We start from the raw sequence: 18,009 nt of genomic DNA, 5'->3' as shown, positions 1-18,009 counted from the left end.
CGTGAGTGGAATTAAATTACTACTAGGGGGGTGGTTCATTAAAATATCATGTCTATGCATAAGTTAGACCCTTGCGGGTATAGGGGTTAGTATATACAGTGAGATAGTGCACATAATGAAAGTGAAGAAGTAATATTGTGCGTACAATGTGACTCAGTGGGTCCGTATGTGTATGGAATATGTTCCACTCTCAGGCCCCTCTCAGGCCCCTATTCAAATTTGTTCTATACAGTACCTGATCTTCCCAGGTGGTCCCCCCTACTGGTACTGATCAGACCCGACGCTGCTTGGCTTCCAAGATCGGACGTGTTTGGGCATTTCCAGCGTGGTTTGACTGTAGCGACGTTGTGCCTTCTAGGACATCACTCCAAAAATACATACATTTAAAACGGACCCATTCTGTGTATGGGTGTTCGCGAATATAGTGAAAATGTGTGGTAGTATAGTACTGATAGGGAATTGGAAGGGAGTGGGGAGGGGGGTTGGAGGGGTGTGGGGGGTGTTGTGGGTGGGGTGTGGGGTTTGGGGGGGGGTGGATGCTGGGGGGGGGGGGGGGTTGGAGGGAACATTAAGAGGGGAATATCGGTTAAATGACAGGGCATTGAGCCAGATAATGATTTTAGTACCGTATCATAAGAAGGGAGCGATCTCGTAGTTATCATTGAATCCTTTCGGTTGTAATGTCTGTAATTGGAATATCCAGTACATCTCTCGACGTGACAGTTTGTTGGCGAGATCCCCTCCTCTTTCTCCTAATTTCACCAGTTCAATAGCCTTAAAAGTCACGGCTTCCGGATTTGAGTTATGCGTAGACATGAAATGTTTAGAGACAGCATGGTTCTCCACCTTATTCCTGATGTTTCTCACATGTTCCTGTATCCGCATCTTCAAAGGTCTTTTCGTTTTCCCAATGTATTGTTTACCGCAATCGCACCCCAGGAGGTATATAACCGATTGGGTGTTACAGTTCATGTAATCCTTGATCTTATATTCCTTTTTCTTTTCCATATCTGTAAAGGACTTCCTGTTGGGGTGTAAGTACCTGCAGACATTACAACGCCCACATTTGAAGGAACCTACACATTTAGGCCATGTCTAGTCCTTCTCTTGATTATTCCTTAGCATGCTCGGGGCTAGGAGATCCTTAAGATTCTGTGATTTCTTAAAAATTATTTCTGGGCGAGGAGGGAGAATTTCTTTAAGAATAGGATCCATGAGTAGAATCCTCCAGTGATTTCTGAGTGATTCCCGGATGGTTTTCTCGTGTCAGTTGAATGTTGTTACAAATGCTGTAGATTCTTTTGGTTTTTCCCTTGTTTTGTATTCCAGCAGCTTTGGTCTTTCAACTTCATTCGTTCTAGTGATAGCTTCTCTCAGGATGGAATCCGGGTATTCCTTCTGTTTGAATCTATCCTTATACATCTCAAGCTGTAGCTGGCAGTCCTCCGGTTTGCTGCAATTTCTTTTAATTCTACTGAACTGAGAAAACGGGATGTTATTCTTCCAACTTTTAAGATGGTTGCTCTTATAGTGGAGATAACTGTTGGTATCTACCTGCTTAACAAAGTTCTTAGTTGTAAGTCTTCCATTTTCTCCTGTGAGAACCAGATCCAAGAATTCAATGTGTTCTCTACTTGTATTGGATGTAAAGGCGAGATTCATTGTATTTGTGCTGATGTTTTTTAAAAACTGATTAAAACATTCCATATCACCATCCCAAATTATTAAAATATCATCAATGTACCTCTGATAAAAGATATTGCTGCTAAAAGCCTGATGGTCATGAATAAAACATTTTTCCCAACAACCCATAAAAAGATTCGCGAAACTTGGCGCGGAAATCGTGCCCATAGCGGTGCCACATTGTTGTAGGTAAAACTGATCCAGAAATTTAAAATAGTTGTGATGGAGAATAAAATACATGATGTCATAAATAAAATCCCTGTGGTTATCTGTTATCGTACTGTCACCTTCCAGGTATTCTTTACAGGCTGTTACTCCCTTTTCATGTTCAATACATGTGTAACATGAATGAATATCTATTGTGACCCACATGTATGAGTCCTTCCATTCAATATCTTTAAGGAGATTTAATACCGATGTAGTATCTTTGAGGTATGACGGGAGCTCTTAACATATGGTTTTAAAAAGACATCAGCGTATTCTGATAGATTAGAGGTAAGTGAGTTTATGCCCGCCACTATTGGTCTTCCGGGCGGGTTGTCCAAGCTTTTGTGAATTTTTGGTAGGAAATAAAATATGGGGGTCGTGGGGTCTGATTTCATTAAAAATTGGTATTCTTCTTTGGTAATAATGCCTGTTCTCAGACCATGTAGTAAAATTGTCCGAAGTTCTTCAATATAGGCATCCTTGGGGTCCTCTGTCAGTTTTTTGTAGGAGACTCCATCCGATAGGGACTGGAAAAGAACAGGAAACCGCTGCGGGTGCATGCGCAATAAGCACTGGAAGTGGGGCGGAAGTTCAGCATTATTACTCCAGAGCCATTTTTCAATGTGTTTTATCGTGTTTTCTAAGTATACATCCACTCATTTTTGCTTGTATTAAGTCCAGCATAACATTTTCAGCAGTGCTTCCTTCATTTAAACAGCTTTATAGTATTTAATAGTTAATTGCATCACATGACTATATGTGATGTCATAGCCCTCCCACTGATCTCCTCTGGCTATAAAAGCATGTACTGTCTCATTCTGTCCATACCCCTTGAAGAAGTTTCATCAGACGAAACGCGTTGGGTTTCCTATACCTACCTCATTCTAAGATAAGGAAAAATTCTATTTTATAACCCTTTTTTAGTGCGTATATTCATTTAAGTGCTTTTAGTTCAGTTGTGTATATATTGTTGTCCCCATTTTTTATGTGTTTCTTTTATATTCATTTAATAAATACTTTTTAATATTTTAACTGGCAAACATTTTATTGACAACTTGGTCGCTATATATCCCTCATCCTCTCCTTTTTTACATTAATTTTCAGGGAATTACCACCCCTGTATTTATTTGAGGGACACAGCTGACACCCCAATAACAGTATAGGGGATTGTTTTATAAGCCAGCTATTATACAACATATTTGTTTTTTATCACATGTGGCGCAGTATCAATCTGTTTTTATATTTATTTCTGTTATTAATTTTTTACTGCGGCCTATTGAAGGGGTAATCCCGACAAAATGTTGAGGAACATAGATCATACCAGCAAAAGAAATGTGTGGTGTCAGAAAATCTTTAACGAAAACCTGATTGTGAACGAACCTACCCAACCATGTGATCTAGATGATCTTTTCTGGGGAATAGAAAGACTTCTTACTAAAGAGGTCAAGACATGGTGGGATATAAAAGGTCTTGAACATTACATATCAATGGATAGAGTTCCTAGAGGTTTAAGATTACTGAAACAGCCCACATTTGGTAACCAGGAAGAGACGTTCATAGAAGAATGGGACAAAATATTGCACACCTGTTCTATAGACTTGATGAAACTCCTTGTCGATGAAAAGAAAAAATCCCTCTCATCCATAGAGACGGATATTAAAGCTAAGGAAAGAGAGCTGGAACCGTTCAAGGACAAGGAGGATTACAAAGTCAATGAAAAGGTGTTAAATAAGAAAATGGCACATATTGAGGAAGAGGTGGTAAAAGGGAAAGAAAAGAAATTCTTAAGGGACAAGAATGATTATGAAAGAGGGAGAGTGAAAAGTTGGAGCAGGTTTAGACCGAATGGACAATTTAACCAGAAATCAGGTGGAGGTGTGTGGAAATCTGAGACCACAAGGAATACCGTCACACAGAACAGAACCAGAAACACCCCAACCAACAACGTAAAAACGTCAAATAGATTCACACCATTACAGAGAAGAGGCTCCAACAGCGACAAGGATTTTTTATCACAAAGAACGGGTGCAAGACCGAAGAACCCATTAAGATACCCAGTGAAAGAAGATATACGACATGCATCGCCCCTAAAATGAAGATATACAGAAGAAGAGGATACCGAGGAGGCAGGAAGGAGAGAAAACAAAAAAAGAACAATACATTAATAAAAACAGATCCAAGAATGAAAGGCATTTTTAACCTATCCCAACACATCCTAACTGAACCAGAAATATCGTTATTGGACAAAGGACTTTCTTTTGCACCCACAGGAGGCCTGAATAAGTTCGAAACATTTATCGACCTCAACATATTTGTCAGAAAACTGACGTTAAAAAGGCATTTTCTAAAAAAAAGAAGATGCCATTATAGCTAACTATGAGAGCCGATCAAAATCAGGATTGAAACCCACCTCCAAATATTACCCCTTGGAGTCAAAAGGGAGTAATATAAGTATGTTTTATGAACTTGTAAAGAAAGACCTATGCGATAAGGACCAAGAGGAGATAAAAGAAAAGAATATAACCAACAGAGAAAGTGAGGCCCTGAAAAAGTTACAGAGGAATAAAGGGATCATTACAAAACAAGCTGATAAAGGGGGGGGGGGGGGGGGGGGGCTGGTTGTCATGGATCGGGAGAAATACATCACAGAAGCAGAAAGATTGCTATCGGATGGAGTCTCCTACAAAAAACTGACAGAGGACCCCAAGGATGCCTATATTGAAGAACTTCGGACACTTTTACTACATGGTCTGAGAACAGGCATCATTACCAAAGAAGAATACCAATTTTTAATGAAATCAGACCCCACGACCCCCATATTTTATTTCCTACCAAAAATTCACAAAAGCTTGGATAACCCACCCGGAAGACCAATAGTGGCGGGCATAAACTCACTTACCTCTAATCTATCAGAATACGCTGATGTCTTTTTAAAACCATATGTTAAGAATCTCCCGTCATACCTCAAAGATACTACATCGGTATTAAATCTCCTTAAAGATATTGAATGGAAGGACTCATACATGTGGGTCACAATAGATGTTCAATCACTTTACACATGTATTGAACATGAAAAGGGAGTAACAGCCTGTAAAGAATACCTGGAAGGTGACAGTACGATAACAGATAACCACAGGGATTTTATTTGTGACATCATGTATTTTATTCTCCATCACAACTATTTTAAATTTTTGGATCAGTTTTACCTACAACAATGTGGCACAGATATGGGCACGATTTTCGCGCCAAGTTTCGCAAATCTTTTTATGGGTTGTTGGGAAAAATGTTTTATTCATGACCATCAGGCTTTTAGCAGCAATATCATCTTTTATCGGAGGTACATTGATGATATTTTAATAATTTGGGATGGTGATATGGAATGTTTTAATCAGTTTTTAAAACACATCAGCACAAATACAATGAATCTCGCCTTTACATCCAATACAAGTAGAGAACACATTGAATTCTTGGATCTGGTTCTCACAGGAGAAAACGGAAGACTTACAACTAACAACTTTGTTAAGCAGGTAGATACCAACAGTTATCTCCACTATAAGAGCAACCATCTTAAAAGTTGGAAGAATAACATCCCGTTTTCTCAGTTCAGTAGAATTAAAAGAAATTGCAGCAAACCGGAGGACTGTCAGCTACAGCTTGAGATGTATAAGGATAGATTCATACAGAAGGAATACCCGGATTCCATCCTGAGAGAAGCTATCACTAGAACGAATGAAGTTGAAAGACCAAAGCTGCTGGAATACAAAACAAGGGAAAAACCAAAAGAATCTACAGCATTTGTAACAACTTTCAACCAACACGAGAAAACCATCCGGGAATCACTCAGAAATCACTGGAGGATTCTACTCATGGATCCTATTCTTAAAGAAATTCTCCCTCCTCACCCAGAAATAATTTTTAAGAAATCACAGAATCTTAAGGATCTCCTAGCCCCGAGCATGCTAAGGAATAATCAAGAGAAGGACCAGACATGGCCTAAATGTGTAGGTTCCTTCAAATGTGGGCGTTGTAATGTCTGCAGGTACTTACACCCCAACAGGAAGTCCTTTACAGATATGGAAAAGAAAAAGGAATATAAGATCAAGGATTACATGAACTGTAACACCCAATCGGTTATATACCTCCTGGAGTGCGATTGCGGTAAACAATACATTGGGAAAACGAAAAGACCTTTGAAGATGCGGATACAGGAACATGTGAGAAACATCAGGAATAAGGTGGAGAACCATGCTGTCTCTAAACATTTCATGTCTACGCATAACTCAAATCCGGAAGCCTTGACTTTTAAGGCTATTGAACTGGTGAAATTAGGAGAAAGAGGAGGGGATCTCGCCAACAAACTGTCACGTCGAGAGATGTACTGGATATTCCAATTACAGACATTACAACCGAAAGGATTCAATGATAACTACGAGATCGCTCCCTTGTTATGATACAGTACTAAAATCATTATCTGGCTCAATGCCCTGTCATTTAACCGATATTCCCCTCTTAATGTTCCCTCCAACCCCCCCCCCCAGCATCCATCCCCACCCCCACAACACCCCCCACACCCCTCCAACCCCCCTCCCCACTCCCTTCCAATTCCCTGTCAGTACTATACTACCACACATTTTCACTATATTCGCGAACACCCATACACAGAATGGGTCAGTTTTAAATGTATGTATTTTTGGAGTGATGTCCTAGAAGGCACAACGTCGCTACAGTCAAACCACGCTGGAAATGCCCAAACACGTCCGATCTTGGAAGCCAAGCAGCGTCGGGCCTGATCAGTACCAGTAGGGGGGACCACCTGGGAAGATCAGGTACTGTATAGAACAAATTTGAATAGGGGCACTGAGTCACATTGTACGCACAATATTACTTCTTCACTTTCATTATGTGCACTATCTCACTGTATATACTAACCCCTATACCCGCAAGGGGTCTAACTTATGCATAGACATATTTTAATGAACCACCCCCCTAGTAGTAATTTAATTCCACTCACGCTAAACCATTATTTGTCTGTCAATATTTTTAATTCCACCTTTTAATTCCACATATGCTAAAAATTGTATATCAACCTATTTTTAATGTATACCATGGTCCTAATCATCTGTTCATGTTTATGAACCGTGGAATTATCCACTTTGTGTTACTACATTGACCAGTATCCTAATGTTCCCATGATGTCAGCAACAGTAATTCCCTTAATGATGCCTGCAATAATAATTCTATAATGAAGTCCGCACTAACTAAATGTATGGCATTGAAATCATATATTAAATATGACCTCTACATTATATTCTTTAATAATATTCCTATAATAATGTCCACAAATAACATTCCCATACTGATGTCCGCAATCATAAGCATTTGCAAATATACTGCCTTTAGTTTATAATTATTTAGAATCATTTTTATTTATGCTCCTTTAAATAATATTAAAACTAGTGTCACAATCCTGACTGTAGGTTTTATATTTGGTGACTTACCCCTGCCATCTGTCCTGGATCCTGTGTCTTTTCACTCACGGAGTTAAACAGCTTGTCAGTTTTCCTGAGTTCTCTGCCTGAGAGGTAATAGTTAATTAGCTCCACCTGTGGTGATCTCCTGTGTGAGGCTGAATTCAGTAATCTAAAAGCAAGCATCCTGTGTTTGCAGAAGTCCAGGCTTCAGTGTTCTCTTGGCCTGCTAGGCCTCATTCTACATCACAGCCTTGGCTAGAGTAGTCACATGACAGTGACATCACCTAATCCTGCCCACCAATCATCAAGGACCAGGAAGTATAAATCAGGAGGCTGAGTTGGAATCTGGGCCAGTTCCTTGTGTCACATACAGCCTTGTGTGAGTCTGAAAAGCTGAGCTCCCTAAAGGTAACCTTTGTACCTAAGTTCCTGTGGAAACTCTGTTCCCTTGTTACCGTATGGTTTACTTTTGTGTTGCCATTGATTTCACCATTTCCCTGAGTCTCAATGTAAAGGCACAGCTGCAGTGTTTTGTCTTAAAGGCACAGTACAGAATTCCGTGTTCTCCACTAAAACCACAGTTGTCGTGTTTCAGTTTTACTACTGTTGTAGTTGGGATCTCCAGAGCTCAGTACCTCCGTGCTTCCAACACCTCTGTGCCTCAGCATCTCCGTGCTTCCAGCACCTCGTGCCTCAGCATCTCCGTACCTCCGTGCCTCAGCATCTCCGTGCCTCAGTACCTCCGTGCCTCAGCATCTCCGTGCCTCAGCATCTCCGTGCCTCAGTACCTCCGTGCCTCAGTACCTCCGTGCTTCCAGCACCTCGTGCCTCAGTACCTCCGTGCCTCAGTACCTCCGTGCCTCAGTACCTCCGTGTCTCAGCATCTCCGTGCTTCCAGCACCTCCGTGCCTCAGCACCCCTACGCACCCCAGTGCCTCTACGCACCTCAGTGCCTCCACGTACCTCAGTGCCTCCAAGCACCTCAGTGCCTCCAAGCACCTCAGTGCCTCCAAGCACCTCAGTGTCCGCAAGCACCTCAGTGTCCGCAAGCACCTCAGTGTCCTCAAGCACCTGTGTCCGCAAGCACCTCAGTGTCTCCAAGCACCTCAGTGTCTCCAAGCACCTCAGTGTCTCCAAGCACCTCAGTGTCTCCAAGCACCTCAGTGTCTCCAAGCACCCCGTGCCCTTTAGCACAATTATACCTGGTATTCTTCACTGATTCATCAGTGCCTTTCCAGTTCTGTCTTTCAGGAGACCTTCAGCATGCCTCCTGTCTGCCGACCTAATCCTGCATGAGGAGAACCTAGATTCGGCCATCTCTGCTGCGGTTCCTCTTCCCAGTCACCGGAAGAAACCCAGAGTCCACAACATTTCCAAACCAGGTCAGTGGTAGTATTCACATAATCCTCCAGTCGCCCGCACAGACTTCACTACACCGGGTTCACAAAAACCTCAGTCATGACAGTAGGAACTGGCCACATGGACCCGGCCGAAAGTGTTTGTCTGTCGCATGACCTCCTAAGCAATATTGCAGGACGCTTGGAAGGTCTGGAGTCGACTCAGCATCGATTGGCACAGTGTCTGCAGCGGAATTCGTCCTCCAAAGATTCTATGACCTTCTGCTCTAAGACTCCTGACCAACTGCAGATTTTCTACCAGATGTTACTACAGTTACAAGAACTTTTGCCTAGTATTCTCTCTGTGATGCCTGATCTCCTCAGGAATACTACCAACGTTGTTGATCCTGTTTTGTCCCATCCAGTTAATAGAGTCTCTTCCTCTGCGCAAGGGAAAGTTTTTCATCAGAGCTATCCACGGCCCAAGCTCTCTGAAGCTGAACGTCAGCGGCGTAAGGAGCTACATCTCTGCCTTTACTGTGGAAATTCTGGTCATTTTGTTAAAGACTGCATTCTTCGCAAGCCAGGTAATAGTGACAAATCTCAGTATCATAGTGCTCATGTCTACAAGTCATCCACAGTATCCGATCCTTCTGCTGCTGACGGGGGTATCAAGAAGGCTACTCTTCTGAGAGAGACTCAAATTTATGACTGGGGTCCGGCCGTTAAAAGACCTTATCCCAAGTTGGGTGTTCAGAGAAGAATGTTCAAGCCATTTACAGTCACAGAGGAGTCCGTGTCCACAGTCCCAGGTGGGGCGTCTTCAGAGCGTCCAGCCCCAGGAGGGGCGTCTTCAGAGCGTCCAGCCCCAGTGATTCTACAGTGTGCTGCCCAGCCAGAGATTCTACAGAGTGCTGCCCAGCCAGAGATTCTACAGAGTGCTGCCCAGCCAGAGATTCTACAGAGTGCTGCCCAGCCAGAGATTCTACAGAGTGCTGCCCAGCCAGAGATTCTACAGAGTGCTGCCCAGCCAGAGATTCTACAGAGTGCTGCCCAGCCAGAGAGTCTACAGAGTGCTGCCCAGCCAGAGAGTCTACAGAGTGCTGCCCAGCCAGAGAGTCTACAGAGTGCTGCCCAGCCCCGTGAAGAGGGGGCTCTTGCCTCAGCCCAGCCCCGTGAAGAGGGGGCTCTTGCCTCAGCCCAGCCCCGTGAAGAGGGGGCTCTTGCCTCAGCCCAGCCCCGTGAAGAGGGGGCTCTTGCCTCAGCCCAGCCCCGTGAAGAGGGGGCTCTTGCCTCAGCCCAGCCCCGTGAAGTGGGGGCTCTTGCCTCAGCTCAGCCCTGTGAAGAAAGGGCTCAGCCCGTCCCGGTTCCAGCCGGTCCAGCAATACTCCAGGCCCTGCCTGGTCAGTCCGTCCCGGTTCCAGCCGGTCCAGCAATACTCCAGGCCCTGCCTGGTCAGTCCGTCCCGGTTCCAGCCGGTCCAGCAATACTCCAGGCCCAGCCTGGTCAGTCCGTCCCGGTTCCAGCCGGTCCAGCAATACTCCAGGCCCAGCCTGGTCAGTCCGTCCCGGTTCCAGCCGGTCCAGCAATACTCCAGGCCCAGCCTGGTCAGTCCGTCCCGGTTCCAGCCGGTCCAGCAATACTCCAGGCTCCGCCTGGTCAGTCCGTCCCGGTTCCAGCCGGTCCAGCAATACTCCAGACTCCGCCTGGTCAGTCCAACCCGGTTACAGCCGGTCCAGCAATACTCCAGGACCAGCCTGGTCCGTCTCCTTTGGCTCCAGCCAATTCAAGTATCCTCGGATCCAATCCAGTCCTACTCGTCCAGCCAAAGCTTTCTTCAGTTTCATCCTCTAAGCTTTCGTCTGATGGTTTTCCACCTATTTACTTTGATGGAGATTTATTGCAATATGCCGCTCTGGTTGAACAATTTCTCTCTCGGATGGAGTCTGATCCTTTAGGTGCAGTAACTCCTTCCAACGTTACTCGATATCTGTTCCTGGCATTCAGAGGAAGAGCTTTGGAGTGGGCCAACATGCTCTTTGAGAGTAATGATCCTGTGTTCCATGACTTACAGACTTTCAGTAACGCTGTAGTTAAAGAATTTAGTCCTAAACCTTTGGAATCTGCATCAACGAAGGTCCTAAATTCTTCTGTATGAATTTCTCAAGTTCCTCTAAGATTCAAGATGGGTGTCCGGAGTCCACCCTTGAAGAGGGGGATACTGTCACAATCCTGACTGTAGGTTTTATATTTGGTGACTTACCCCTGCCATCTGTCCTGGATCCTGTGTCTTTTCACTCACGGAGTTAAACAGCTTGTCAGTTTTCCTGAGTTCTCTGCCTGAGAGGTAATAGTTAATTAGCTCCACCTGTGGTGATCTCCTGTGTGAGGCTGAATTCAGTAATCTAAAAGCAAGCATCCTGTGTTTGCAGAAGTCCAGGCTTCAGTGTTCTCTTGGCCTGCTAGGCCTCATTCTACATCACAGCCTTGGCTAGAGTAGTCACATGACAGTGACATCACCTAATCCTGCCCACCAATCATCAAGGACCAGGAAGTATAAATCAGGAGGCTGAGTTGGAATCTGGGCCAGTTCCTTGTGTCACATACAGCCTTGTGTGAGTCTGAAAAGCTGAGCTCCCTAAAGGTAACCTTTGTACCTAAGTTCCTGTGGAAACTCTGTTCCCTTGTTACCGTATGGTTTACTTTTGTGTTGCCATTGATTTCACCATTTCCCTGAGTCTCAATGTAAAGGCACAGTTGCAGTGTTTTGTCTTAAAGGCACAGTACAGAATTCCGTGTTCTCCACTAAAACCACAGTTGTCGTGTTTCAGTTTTACTACTGTTGTAGTTGGGATCTCCAGAGCTCAGTACCTCCGTGCTTCCAACACCTCTGTGCCTCAGCATCTCCGTGCTTCCAGCACCTCGTGCCTCAGCATCTCCGTGCTTCCAGCACCTCGTGCCTCAGCATCTCCGTACCTCCGTGCCTCAGCATCTCCGTGCCTCAGTACCTCCGTGCCTCATCGTCTCCGTGCCTCAGCATCTCCGTGCCTCAGTACCTCCGTGCCTCAGTACCTCCGTGCTTCCAGCGCCTCGTGCCTCAGTACCTCCGTGCCTCAGTACCTCCGTGCCTCAGTACCTCCATGTCTCAGCATCTCCGTGCTTCCAGCACCTCCGTGCCTCAGCACCCCTACGCACCCCAGTGCCTCCACGTACCTCAGTGCCTCCAAGCACCTCAGTGCCTCCAAGCACCTCAGTGTCCGCAAGCACCTCAGTGTCCGCAAGCACCTCAGTGTCCGCAAGCACCTCAGTGTCCGCAAGCACCTCAGTGTCCGCAAGCACCTCAGTGTCTCCAAGCACCTCAGTGTCTCCAAGCACCTCAGTGTCTCCAAGCACCTCAGTGTCTCCAAGCACCCCGTGCCCTTTAGCACAATTATACCTGGTATTCTTCACTGATTCATCAGTGCCTTTCCAGTTCTGTCTTTCAGGAGACCTTCAGCATGCCTCCTGTCTGCCGACCTAATCCTGCATGAGGAGAACCTAGATTCGGACATCTCTGCTGCGGTTCCTCTTCCCAGTCACCGGAAGAAACCCAGAGTCCACAACATTTCCAAACCAGGTCAGTGGTAGTATTCACATAATCCTCCAGTCGCCCGCACAGACTTCACTACACCGGGTTCACAAAAACCTCAGTCATGACAACTAGGTGCCTATAAAACTATGATATGCTCCTGATATTCTCACTCTCTCTTATTCTATGTTTTACCATCACCATGGATACCGGGATATCTGACAAGTGTTATTGTCAGATGAACTACTGAAAAATGGCCGCCGCTACCTAGGAGATATATGGACACAAGCACACCCAAAATGGCTACTACTCTTGGGACTGAACTGAGTGTGGCTCCTTCCCCCTGTGAACTACAAACACTGATAATAAGGACTGGAAAAGAACAGGAAACCGCAGCAGGCGCATGCACAATAAGCACCGGAAGTGGGGCGGAAGTGACGCGTCGGGTCCGCAGCCGTCGGAAGTGTGGCGGAAGTTCAGCATTATTACTCCAGAGCCGTTTTTCAATGTGTTTTATCGTGTTTTCTAAGTATACGTCCACTCGTTTTTGCTTGTATTAAGTCCAGCATAACATGTTCAGCAGTGCTTCCTTCATTTAAACAGCTTTATAGTATTTAATAGTTAATTGCATCACATGACTATCACATGACTATATGTGATGTCATAGCCCTCCCACTGATCTCCTCTGGCTATAACAATTGCTGACCTTATTGAATCTGCAGATCTAGCCTGTATTACAGAGACCTGGCTAGATGAAAATGCAGCACCTATATTGGAGGCTGCAGTACCAACAAACTACTCTGTCATCCACAACCCAAGACTGGACCGCAGGGGTGGCGGGCTGGCTATCTGCTTCAAAAAAGAACTTAAACTTAGGGTCCACCCTATTGAAACTACTCGCTCATTTGAGTGCATTGCTGCCCGGAGTTCGACAGGATTAGGTTTCAGAGTACTTCTCATTTACCGGCCACATGGAGATGGAAAGATATTTCTGCAAGAAATTGCAGACACTGTTGCTGGCCTGGTTCTGGAACATCAAAGATGGCTCATCCTCTGGGATTTCAATGCATGGGTGGATGATGAGCTCTCACGCCTTGGCCAAGACCTCCTGTGCACAATGAATCGTCTGGGCTTCACACAGGTCTTGCAGCAAATCTGGATCTCTCTGCTATACTGGATGCCTGTGAAGATCCCTGTTCCCTAGTCCGTTATTATAATAGGGATGTTATGGCTGCAATTGATATTATCGCCCCTGTGCGTTTAAGACCTCGTAAACCACAACGTCAAGCTCCATGGTTCGACAACAGTGTTAGTGAGCTCAAGAAAAGGGGGCGTAGACTGGAAAGACGATGTAGGAAGACTAACCTAGTTGATGACAAAATAAAACTAATAAAGCATGACGTAGAATATCAATCGACAATCACTCGTAAGAAAGCACAGTTCCTGTCAAATGAGATCACAGCAGCAAACAATAGGCCAGCTCAACTTTTCCGCACAGTGGAGATGCTTTGCAAGCCAGCATGCCTGCAGACTGATGAGACCCTCTCCCAGGCAAGATGCAACGAGTTTGCAAACTTCTTTGCAGATAAAATATCTACCATCCGGGCTGGAATCTCCACAGTGCCATCAAAGGAGTGCCAAACTACAAAGCCTGCCAATATAAGCTACCTGCCTTCATGGACCAGCTTTGATCCAGTGGATGTAAAGGACACTGCTGAAATTGCTCGGATTTTGCGTCCCACCACCTGTGATCTGGACCCAGCCTCAACCAAGCTTCTAATAGGTTGTATGGATATAATTGGTCCTGTCTTTACAAAAATTGTTCAATGCTCTTTGCAGACAGGCATTTTTCCTGGACCCCTAAAGGAAGCAATTGTTAGACCGCTTCTCAAAAAAACCTAATTTAGATCCCGACTGCATGACCAACTACAGACATGTATCAAACCTTCCTTTCCTAGGAAAGGTTATTGAGAAAGTCGTTGCAAATCAACTGGAAACCCGCCTGACAACCCATGATATTTATGATCCATTTCAATCAGGATTCAGGAGAAGACATAGCACTGAAACAGCCCTGGTGTGTGTGTTAAATGATCTTCTGATGGCAAAAGACAGAGGTGACTGTTCAATATTAATCCTTCTGGATCTCTCGGCAGCATTTGATACCGTGGACCATGGGCTTCTGATTGAGCGACTGATACATTTCTGTGGTCTGGATGGCACAGTCCTAAGCTGGTTCAAATCATTTCTCACAGGCAGGTCACAGAGAGTATCATCTGGATTATACTCATCACCACCAGTGCCATTGCCATGTGGTGTCCCACAAGGTTCTATACTATCCCCCACGCTTTTTGCAGTATACATGCTCCCATTGGGCGAAATAATCAGGCGCCATGGCCTGGTCTACCACTGCTATGCAGATGATACACAACTGTACTTGTCCTTTGCTCCGGGCACTGATAACCCATTAGCAACCCTAATGTCACAATCCTGACTGTAGGTTTTATATTTGGTGACTTACCCCTGCCATCTGTCCTGGATCCTGTGTCTTTTCACTCACGGAGTTAAACAGCTTGTCAGTTTTCCTGAGTTCTCTGCCTGAGAGGTAATAGTTAATTAGCTCCACCTGTGGTGATCTCCTGTGTGAGGCTGAATTCAGTAATCTGAAGTTCAGGCTTCAGTGTTCTCTCGGCCTGCTAGGCCTCGCTGCACTTCACAAGCCTCCTCTAGAGTAGTCACATGACAGTGACTTCACCTGACCCAGAGTTGTCCAATCCTCTGCCAGCCTGAGACTCTCTACATCACCTAATCCTGCCCACCAATCATCAGGGACCAGGAAGTATAAATCAGGAGGCTGAGTTGGAATCTGGGCCAGTTCCTTGTGTCACATACAGCCTTGTGTGGGTCTTAAGCTGAGCTCCCTAAAGGTAACCTTTGTACCTAAGTTCCTGTGGAAACTCTGTTCCCTTGTTACCGTTTGGTTTACTTGTGTGTTGCCATTTGATTTCACCATTTCCCTGAGTCTCAATGTAAAGGTACAGCTGCAATGTTTCGTCTTAAAGGCACAGTACTGAATTCCGTGTTCTCCACTGAAAACCACAGCTGTCGTGTTTCAGTTTTACTACTGTTGTAGTTGGGATCTCCAGGGCTCAGTACCTCGTGCCTCAGCATCTCCGTGCTTCCAGCATCTCCGTGCCTCAGCATCTCCGTGCCTCAGCACCCCCGTGCTTCCAGCATCTCTGTGCCTCAGTACCTCTGTGCCTCAGCACCTCCGTGCTTCCAGCACCTCAGTATCTCCGTGACTCAGCATCTCCGTGCCTCAGCACCTCAGTACCTCCGTGACTCAGCATCTCCGTACCTCCGTGCCTCAGTACCTCCGTGCCTCAGTACCTCCGTGCCTCAGCACCTCCGTGCCTCAGCACCTCCGTGCCTCAGTACCTCCATGCCTCAGTACCTCCGTGCCTCAGCATCTCCGTGCTTCCAGCACCTCCGTGCTTCAGCACCCCAGTGTCTCTACGCACCCCAGTGTCTCTACGCACCCCAGTGCCTCTACGCACCCCAGTGCCTCTACGCACCCCAGTGCCTCCAAGTACCCCAGTGCCTCCAAGTACCCCAGTGCCTCCAAGTACCTCAGTGTCTCCAAGTACCTCAGTGTCTCCAAGCACCTCAGTGTCTCCAAGCACCTCAGTGTCTCCAAGCACCTCAGTGTCCGCAAGCACCTCAGTGTCCGCAAGCACCTCAGTGTCCGCAAGCACCTCAGTGTCCGCAAGCACCTCAGTGTCTCCAAGCACCCGGTGCCCTTTAGCACAATTATACCTGGTATTCTTCACTGATTCATCAGTGCCTTTCCAGTTCTGTCTTTCAGGAGACCTTCAGCATGCCTCCTGTCTGCCGACCTAATCCTGCATGAGGAGAACCTAGATTCGGCCATCTCTGCTGCGGTTCCTCTTCCCAGTCACCGGAAGAAACCCAGAGTCCACAACATTTCCAAACCAGGTCAGTGGTAGTATTCACATAATCCTCCAGTCGCCCGCACAGACTTCACTACACCGGGTTCACAAAAACCTCAGTCATGACAGTAGGAACTGGCCACATGGACCCGGCCGAAAGTGTTTGTCTGACGCATGACCTCCTAAGCAATATTGCAGGACGCTTGGGAGGTCTGGAGTCGACTCAGCATCGATTGGCACAGTGTCTGCAGCGGAATTCGTCCTCCAGAGATTCTATGACCTTCTGCTCTAAGACTCCTGACCAACTGCAGATTTTCTACCAGATGTTACTACAGTTACAAGAACTTTTGCCTAGTATTCTCTCTGTGATGCCTGATCTCCTCAGGAATACTACCAACGTCGTTGATCCTGTTTTGTCCCATTCAGTTAATAGAGTCTCTTCCTCTGCGCAAGGGAAAGTTTTTCATCAGAGCTATCCACGACCCAAGCTCTCTGAAGCTGAACGTCAGCGGCGTAAGGAGCTACATCTCTGTCTTTACTGTGGAAATTCTGGTCATTTTGTTAAAGACTGCATTCTTCGCAAGCCAGGTAATAGTGACAAATCTCAGTATCATAGTGCTCATGTCTACAAGTCATCCACAGTATCCGATCCATCTGCTGCTGACGGGGGTATCAAGAAGGCTACTCTTCTGAGAGAGACTCAAATTTATGACTGGGGTCCGGTGGTTAAAAGACCTTATCCCAAGTTGGGTGTCCAGAGAAGAATGTTCAAGCCATTTACAGTCACAGAGGAGTCCGTGTCCACAGCCCCAGGAGGGGCGTCTTCAGAGCGTCCAGCCCCAGGAGGGGCGTCTTCAGAGCGTCCAGCCCCAGGAGGGGCGTCTTCAGAGCGTCCAGCCCCAGGAGGGGCGTCTTCAGAGCGTCCAGCCCCAGGAGGGGCGTCTTCAGAGCGTCCAGCCCCAGTGAGGGGTTCAGAGCGCCCAGCCCCAGAGAGTCTACAGGGTGCTGCCCAGCCAGAGATTCTACAGAGTGCTGCCCAGCCAGAGATTCTACAGAGTGCTGCCCAGCCAGAGATTCTACAGAGTGCTGCCCAGCCAGAGATTCTACAGAGTGCTGCCCAGCCAGAGATTCTACAGAGTGCTGCCCAGCCAGAGATTCTACAGAGTGCTGCCCAGCCAGAGATTCTACAGAGTGCTGCCCAGCCAGAGATTCTACAGAGTGCTGCCCAGCCAGAGAGTCTACAGAGTGCTGCCCAGCCAGAGAGTCTACAGAGTGCTGCCCAGCCAGAGAGTCTACAGAGTGCTGCCCAGCCCCGTGAAGAGGGGACTCTTGCCTCAGCCCAGCCCCGTGAAGAGGGTGCTCTTGCCTCAGCCCAGCCCCGTGAAGTGGGGGCTCTTGCCTCAGCCCAGCCCCGTGAAGTGGGGGCTCTTGCCTCAGCCCAGCCCCGTGAAGTGGGGGCTCTTGCCTCAGCCCAGCCCTGTGAAGAAAAGGCTCAGTCCGTCCCGGTTCCAGCCGGTCCAGCAATACTCCAGGCCCAGCCTGGTCAGTCCGTCCCGGTTCCAGCCGGTCCAGCAATACTCCAGGCTCCGCCTGGTCAGTCCGTCCCGGTTCCAGCCGGTCCATCAATACTCCAGGCTCCGCCTGGTCAGTCCGTCCCGGTTCCAGCCGGTCCAGCAATACTCCAGGCCCAGCTTGGCCAGTCCGTTCCGGTTCCAGCCGGTCCATCAATACTCCAGGCTCCGCCTGGTCAGTCCGTCCCGGTTCCAGCCGGTCCAGCAATACTCCAGGACCAGCCT

The 18,009-nt window shown here is 46.7% G+C and overlaps 2 pseudogenes; one reads left to right on the top strand and one right to left on the bottom strand.

Moving 5' to 3' along the window:
- Positions 1–223: 223 nt before the first annotated feature.
- On the bottom strand, positions 224–342 carry LOC134947225 (5S ribosomal RNA; annotated as a pseudogene).
- Positions 343–6,609: 6,267 nt separating this feature from the next.
- Positions 6,610–6,728, top strand: LOC134947034 (5S ribosomal RNA; annotated as a pseudogene).
- The last annotated feature ends 11,281 nt before the right edge of the window (positions 6,729–18,009 follow it).

The sequence above is a fragment of the Pseudophryne corroboree genome, chromosome 7 (assembly GCF_028390025.1).
Source record: "Pseudophryne corroboree isolate aPseCor3 chromosome 7, aPseCor3.hap2, whole genome shotgun sequence".
Lineage (NCBI taxonomy): Eukaryota > Metazoa > Chordata > Amphibia > Anura > Myobatrachidae > Pseudophryne > Pseudophryne corroboree.
Note: the sequence above shows the minus strand (reverse complement) of the source record. Positions and strands in the feature narration are given on the sequence as shown.